The sequence below is a fragment of the Arachis hypogaea genome, chromosome 11, assembly GCF_003086295.3.
Source record: "Arachis hypogaea cultivar Tifrunner chromosome 11, arahy.Tifrunner.gnm2.J5K5, whole genome shotgun sequence".
NCBI classification, from domain to species: Eukaryota; Viridiplantae; Streptophyta; class Magnoliopsida; order Fabales; family Fabaceae; genus Arachis; species Arachis hypogaea.
In genome coordinates this window covers 121,370,105-121,377,989 of record NC_092046.1, presented here as the reverse complement: position 1 = coordinate 121,377,989, position 7,885 = coordinate 121,370,105, and the positions used below count along the sequence as shown (strand labels likewise).

General features: G+C 39.1%; 1 non-coding gene across 1 annotated transcript; it reads left to right on the top strand.

Moving 5' to 3' along the window:
• Nucleotides 1–5,733: 5,733 nt before the first annotated feature.
• LOC112725671 (small nucleolar RNA R71) lies at nucleotides 5,734–5,842 on the top strand. The gene has a single exon (XR_003164763.1). It is a non-coding gene; the product is annotated as a small nucleolar RNA R71 (small nucleolar RNA).
• Nucleotides 5,843–7,885: the final 2,043 nt, after the last annotated feature.

Here is a 7,885-nt window from a genome sequence, read left to right as displayed (position 1 = left end):
AGAAAGTAATATTAAAACATGCAAAGGGGCAAAGATCTCTGACAGTGGTGATCTTTGTTCTATATATAATAACCTAATAGCTAAGAAGTACAAAAGTATGATAGACTAGACTAAAGGTGCGAAAGTGCACTCTCAGGCCCACTTTGGTTGAGTACTTGGGCTGAGCTTGGCATCCAACTTGAGGAATGGGCATTGAATGCCCATTAGGGTGTTGATCCACACTACTTTAAGATTTTTGGTGGGCGTTGAACGCCCCAAAGGGGGTGTTTGGGCGTTCAACGCTGGCTTGAGTTCCTTTGGGGCGTTGAACGCCAGAAAGGGGATAGTTCTTGGGTGTTCAATGCCTAAAATGGTAGGCTCCTTCAAAGAAAAGTATAAATTATTATATATTGCTGGAAAGTTCTAAAAGTTAGCTTTCCAACATCATTGAGATCGCATCATTTGGACCTCTGTAGCTCGAGAAATGCTAGTTTGAGTGCAGAGAGGTCAGAATCTGATAGCATTTGCTATGCTTTCCTTGCCTCTGAATCGGACTTTGCCAAAACTCCTCAATTTTAGCCAGAAATTACATGAAATCATAAGAAAATACAACAACTCAAAGTAGAATCCAAAAATGTGAATTTTGTACTAAAAGCTATGAAAATATAATGAAACTTAAACAAAACATAACTAAAACAATATGAAAATGATGCCAAAAAGCATATAAAATAGCTCATCAGAACACTAAACTTAAAGTGTTGCTTGTCCCCAAGCAACCAAAAACAAAGTAGGATCAGAAAGAAGAGAAGGATACAATAAATCTCAGAGTTTTCAGTGAAGCTCAGTTCCAATTGATGAGTGGGGCTAGTAGCCATTTACTTCTGAACAGTTTTGGCATCTCACTATCCTTTGAAGCTCAGAAATGTTGGTGTCTTTAGGAATTCAGAATCCGGATGATATTATTGACTCTCTTAGTTTAATTCTTTTTTATTCTTGAACATAGCTTCTTTTTTTAGCCTGGCCATGACCCTAAGCGTTTTGTTTTCCCGTATTACCACCGGATACATAAATGCCACAGGCACTTAACTGGGTGAACCCAATTGGATTGTGATTCAGCTTTGTTAGAATCCCCAGACAGTAGTACCCAGAGTTCTTAGGCACACTCTTTTGCTTTTGGGATCACGACTTTAACTGCTCAATCTCAAGCTTTTCACTTGACACCTTCATACCACAAGCATTTAGTTAGGGGAAGGAGCTCATTTGAACTTTTTAGGCCAAGGTTTTATTTTTTTTAGGCCCTCTTAACTATTGATACTCAAAGCCTTAGATCCTTGCTCTTGCCTTTTGGTATTAAGAGCTATTGGATTTTTCCTTTTCTTTTTCTCTCTTATTTTTTTTTTTTTGCTTTCTTTTTCTCTTTTTCTTTTTACTGCTTTCTCTTGCTTCAAGAATCAATTTTTTTTTGGAATTTTTCAGATTACCAATAATACTTCTCCTTTTTCATCATTCTTTCAAGAGCCAATACACTTAACTTCAACATCAAATATGCACTGTTAATTGCATTCAGAAAGTAAAAGCAAGGGCCACCACATCAAAATAATTGGACCATTCTTATTATATAACTCGAGTTCATGCATCTTACTTCTCTTTTTCAAATAAAATTTTTCTTTTAAGCATGGTGAGAGATACATGGAATATTTTATACCCTTAAGACATAAACAAAGATGATCATGCACTAGAAACAGGAAATAGACAATGAAATACAATGGAAAATAGGCAAATAATATAAGTAAGGGGGTAATGAAATGTGACCACCCTAATGACGGCGGCTACTGCTCCCTCTAGTGGATCAAATGGGATGTTTAAGCTCCTCTATGTCTCGTCCTTGCTTTTGCTGCTCCTCCCTCATAACTCTTTGATCTTCTCTTATTTCATGGAGGATGGTGGTCTGCTCTTGGTGGTCTAACCTCAGTTGATCCCAAAAATTTTGGGGAGAAAAATACATTCCTTGAGGCATTTCCGGGATTTCTTGTTGAGGCGGCTCCACATGCTCTTACTGTGGTCCATGTGCCGGCTCTCTAACATGCTCCATCCTTCTTTTAGTGATGGGCTTGTCCTCCTCAATGGGGATGTCTCCTATGACAATTCCAGCTGAATTGCATAAGTGACATATGAGATGAGGGAATGCCAACCTTGCTTGGGTGGAGGTTTTGTCTGCCATCTTGTACAGTTCTTGAGGTATCACCTCATGTACCTCCACCTCATTCCCAAGCATGATGCAATAAATCATGATGGCTCAGTCAATGGTCACTTCGGATCGGTTGCTAGTAGGGATAATAGAGCGTTGGATAAATTCCAACCATCCTCTAGTTACGGGCTTGAGGTCAAGACTTCTTAGTTGGGAAGGCTTGCCTTGAGCATCCCTTCTCCACTGTGCTCCTTCCACACAAATGTCCGCAAGCACTTGGTCTAGCCTTTGGTCAGTGTTGACCCTTCTAGTGTAAGAGTGTGGGTCTCTTACCATTTGTGGTAGATTGAGCGCCAACCTGATACTTTTCGGGTTGAAATCCAAGAGTCACTCTCGGACCATGGTGCGCCAATTTTTGGGATAAGGGTTCACACTAGTGTCATGATTTTTGGTAACCTAAGCATTGGCATAAAACTCTTACACCATTAAGATCCCAACTTTGGGATAGGATTGGTCAGAACTTCCCAACCTCTTCTCCGGATTTCTTGTTAGATCTCCGGATACTCATCCTTTTTTAGCCTAAAGAGGACTTCAGGGATCACCCTTTTCTTTGCCACTACTTCATAGAAGTGGTATTGATGAGCCTTAATGATGAATCTCTCAATTTCCTAAGATTCGGAAGTGGAGGCAATGGCCTTTTCCTTCTTCTTTCTTGAGGTTTCACCAGACTTTGGTGCCATACTTAAGGATGGTAGAAGTCAAAAAGCAAAGCTTTTGCAACACCAAACTTAAGAACTTTGCTCGTCTTTGAGCAAATATGAGCAAACAAGAAGAAGAGAGTAGAAGAAAAAAAAGTGGAGATAGAGGGAGAGAGAGGTTCGGCCAAGTGGGGGCTAGTATGTATGAGGGGTGTGGTTGAAGGGTTATAGGAAAGGTTATTTATAGGGATGGGAGAGGGTTGGGAAAGTTTAAATTTGAAATGGGTGTGGTTTGTGGGAATTGATGAATGGAAGGGATGAAGGGTGTTGGGAAGAGAAAAATGTGATGTGGATGTGATTGGTTAAGGGTGTATGGGGAAGAGTGTGTGTAGGGAAGAGGCAAAGTAAGAGAGATAAGAAGGTGGGATAGGTGGAGATTCTGTGGAACACACTGATCCTGAGAGACTAGGGAATTCAAATTCCCTGCCCCCTTGTAGGCGTTAAACGCCTAGCCTCTGCTCCCTGGCTGGCATTCAACGCCAGCTTCTTGCTCTATGTAGGGCGTTGAACGCCCAGAATGGTCTTATTCTAGCGTTCAACGCCAGCAAAGCTGCTCCCTCTTGGCGTTGAATGCCTAAGGCACTCCTTCCTTGGCGTTCAACGCCAGCTTTCTTACCTATATGGGGCATTAAACGCCCCTCCTACCTCCTTGTCTGGCGTTCAACGCCAGCAAGGGGTTTACTTCAGGGTGTTCTGTTTCTATCTCAGAATGTCTCTGTCTCTGACTACTGTACATGATCACAAACTTAAAGAAACAACTATGAAAATATACTAATATTACTAGAATAGAAATAAACTTAAAGAAAAATAGAAATACTCTAGTTATGGTTGGGTTGCCTCCCAACAAGCGCTTCTTTAACGTCACTAGCTTGATGGTCAGCCCATTTACGGGGATGGATAGGGGATCAGAATTTCACCCCTTATGGTGAACTTCCTTCCTGTGCTCTCATGTATGAGCTCCACGTGTTCTAGAGACAGGATCTGGTTCACAGTGTGCGGAATAACTGGGCTATCTGTGAAGACAACTCTCATGCCAGGTGAGAGGCCTTAAGTCAGGATTTTCTTAGCCCTCCAGCCTTTAGGTACCTTTTTCTTAGTGCCTTTATTCTCAGTGCTTAATGGTGGTTTCTCAACACCAAATTTAGATTTGGTGTCTGGGGGCTCTGTAAAGCTCTACACAAAGAAATAGGGTTGGAACATTAAGTATTGCATAGTTGTCTCGCCTTTAGGGAGGGAGTTAGGTTTAGACATCTTGAACAAGATGTGATCTTCCCATAACTACAGAACGTCAATTATGCCATTGGCAGTGGCTAGGAAAGGTCTTCCCAGGATGATGGATTCATCCTCGTCCTCACCAGTATCTAAGATTATAAAATCTGTAGGGATGTAAAAGTTTTCAACATTTACTAAGACATCTTCTACTAAACCATAAGCCTTTTTCAGTGACTTTTCTGCCATCTCTAACGAGATCCTTGCAGCTTGCACGTAAAAAATTTCCAGCCTCTCCATTACAGAGAGAGGCATGAGGTTTATTCTTGACCCTAGATCGCATAAAGCCTTCTCAAAGGTAATTGTCCCTATGGTGCAAGGGATTAGGAAGCGTCCGGAATTCGGCAGCTTTTGAGGTAGTTTCTGCTTAACCAAGGCATTGAGTTCCTTGGTGAGCACTGGAGGTTCGTCTTCCAAAGTCTCTGTTCCAAATAATTTGGCATTCAGCTTCATCAGAATTCCCAAGTACTAAGCAACTTTCTCTTCCCTAGTTTCCTCTTCCTCATTAGAGGAGGGGTAATCTTCAAACTATAATCCACAACAAGGAATTCAAGGGAACCTCTATGGTCTCCTTATGAGTTCTGGTTTCTTTTAGTTTTTCAACAAGGGGGTACTTAGTGGACGTTGAATGCCCAGCTACTCCCATTGTTGCGTTCAACGCCAGAACTTGTCCCTCTTTGGGCGTTGAACGCCTAGCTACTCCCTTGCTGGAATTCAACTCCAGAAGGTCCTCTGCAGATTCGGCCTTAGTTTTCATACTGAGGGCTTTGCACTCTTCTCTTGGGTTTACTTCAGCGTTACTTGGGAGAGTGTTAGAAGGGATCTCAGAGATCCTCTTACTTAGTTGACCAATCTGTACCTCCAGATTCCTTATGGAGGATCTTGTTTCAGTAATGAAACTGTGAGTGGTCTTAGAGAAATCGGAGACTATAGGGGCTAAGTCAGAGAGGCTCTGCTTAGAAGTCTCCATCTGTTACTAAGAAGGTGGGAATAGTCTGTTATTGAACCTATTTTAGTTTCTTCCACCTTGGTTGTTATTGAAGCCTTGCTGAGGCTTCTGTTGATCCCTCCATGAAAAGTTGGGATGATTCCTCCATGATGAGTTGTAGGTGTTTCCATAAGGCTCCTTGTTGGGATTCCCTGAGGAATTTCTGATATAGTGAACCTCTTCTATCATGGATTGATCTGGATCATAGGCATTCCCTTCATAGGAAGCTTCTTGAGTGTTGTCAGCTGCAGCTTGCGATCCAGTCAGATGCTGAGAGATCATATTGACCTGTTGGGTCAGGATCTTGTTCTGAGTCAATATGGCATTCAGAGTGTCAACCTCTAGGACTCCCCTCTTCTGAGCTACCCCATTATTCACAGGATTTCTCTCAGAAGTGTACATGAATTGGTTATTTACAACCATGTCAATGAGTTCCTGTGCCTCTTCAGGCATTTTCTTCAAGTGGAGTGATCCACTAGCAAAGTGGTCCAATGCCATTTTGGACATCTCAAAAAGACCATCATAGAAGATATCTAGCATGGTCCAGTCCAAAATCATGTTAGGAGGGCACCTACTGATCAGTTGTTTGTACCTCTCCCATGCTTCGTAGAGGGGTTCACCCTCTTTCTGTCAGAAGGTTTGAACTTTCACCCTAAGCTTGCTCAGCTTCTGAAGTAGAAAGAACTTGGTCAAGAATGCATTGACCACCTTCTCCTAAGAGTCTAGGCTTTCCTTGGGCTAAGAATCCAGCCATAACGTAGCTTTGTCCCTTACAGCAAAAGGGAAAAGCATAAGCTTGTAAATCTCTGGATCCACTCTATTAGTCTTGACAGTATCACAAATCTGTAAGAAATCAAAAATGAATCTGTTGGGATCTTCTTGTGGAAGTCCATGAAACTGGCAGTTCTGTTAAACTAGAGTGACCAGTTGAGGCTTCAACTCAAAATTATTTGCACTAATGGCAGGTATAGAGATGCTGCGCCTATAGAAATTGGAAGTGGGTGCAGTAAAGTCACTTAGGACCTTCCTTACGTCTCCTCTGTCATTAGGGTCATTGCCATGTCTGTACTCTTAGCTTCTTATTTGAAAAGCTCTGTGAGGTTTCCTCCGGAGTGCTGTGCTCTAACTTGTTGTAAACACCTCCTTAGAGTCCTCTCAGGTTCAAGATCAAGATCAAAGAGAGGTTCTTTATCCTTGTTCCTGCTCATAAATAAAAAAAAAAGAATGCAAGAAGAGTAGAAGAAAAGATTCTCCATGTCAGAGTATAGAGGTCCTTTGTTAGAGAGATAGATCAAGAGGAAAAGAAAAGAAGATGTCATTTAATAAGGATCATTTTTGAAAATCAATAGAGAGAAAAGAGGAGATATTTTCGAAAATAGAGAGGGAAAGAGAGATGAAATTTTCAAAAAATAAGAAAGAGAAAGTAGTTAGGAGGTTTTGAAAAAGAAGAAAGAGAAAGGAAATAGAAAGAGAATAAGGTAAAACAAGTAACTAACTAACCAACAAGAATTGAAAATAAAAGATTTGATTTTGAAATTCAATTTTTAAAAGAAAGTAGAGAATTAAAATTTAAAAGTTTTAGATTTAAAAAGAAGATAAGATAAGTAAGTTTAAAAAAAAGAAAGAAAGATAAGATAAAGATTTAAAAAGATAAGAATTTGAAATTTAAACTTTTGTAGATTTAAAGTAAAAAGATATGATAAAGATTTAAAAAAGATGTTGAAATTTGAAAAGATTTGATTTTGAAATTCGAAATTAAAATAAGATATTTGAAATTTAAAAAAAGATAAACAAAAGATAAGATAAAGATTTGAAAAGATAAGATTTAAAATTTAAAAATTAAACTTTACTAACAAGAAAACACCAAACTTAAAATTTTTAAATCAAGATAATAAAAGATAGCTAGGATTTTGAAAATTTGAATAAAGATAAAGAAAATATTTTTTTGGATTTTCAAAAATTAAAAAAAAGAAAAACAACTAAAAGACACCAAACTTAGAAATTTAAGATCAAATGATACTAGTTTTCGAAAATTGAAAGAAAAAAAACACCAAAAGACACCAAACTTAAAATTTTTTTAGATCAAACAAAGAAATTAACAAGAACAATTTGAATACTAAAAAGAACAACCAAGAATAATTTTGAAAATTAAAGAAAACAAGAGGGACACTAAACTTAAAAACTGACACAAGACTCAAACAAAAGATAAGGATTTCTAAAGAAAAGAAAAGGTTATGAAAAATTTTTGAAGAAGAATACAAAAGACCCAATTAAAAGAGTAACTAAACCATAAAAAGCACTTAATCTAAGCAACAAGATAGTCCGGTAGTTTGTCAACCTCGAACAATCTCTGGCAATGGCGCCAAAAGCTTGGTGCACGAAATTGAACTCCGTAAGTTTTGCACAGATGAACCGGCAAGTGCATCGAGTCGTCAAAGTAATACCTCAGGTGAGTGAGGGTCGAATCCCACGGAGATTGTTGGATTGAGCAAGCAATGGCTATCTTGTAGGTTTTAGTCATGCGATTAGAAAAGATGGCTGTTTGTTTGAAAGCATAAATAAAATAGTAAAAAATGAAATACCAGGTTAGTGTGAAAATAGTGATAGAGATTCAGTTAAGGTTTTGGAGATGCGTATTCTTTCCGGATTAACTTTTCTTATTGTCTACTTCAATAACGAATGATTCATTCAATGGCAGCCGTA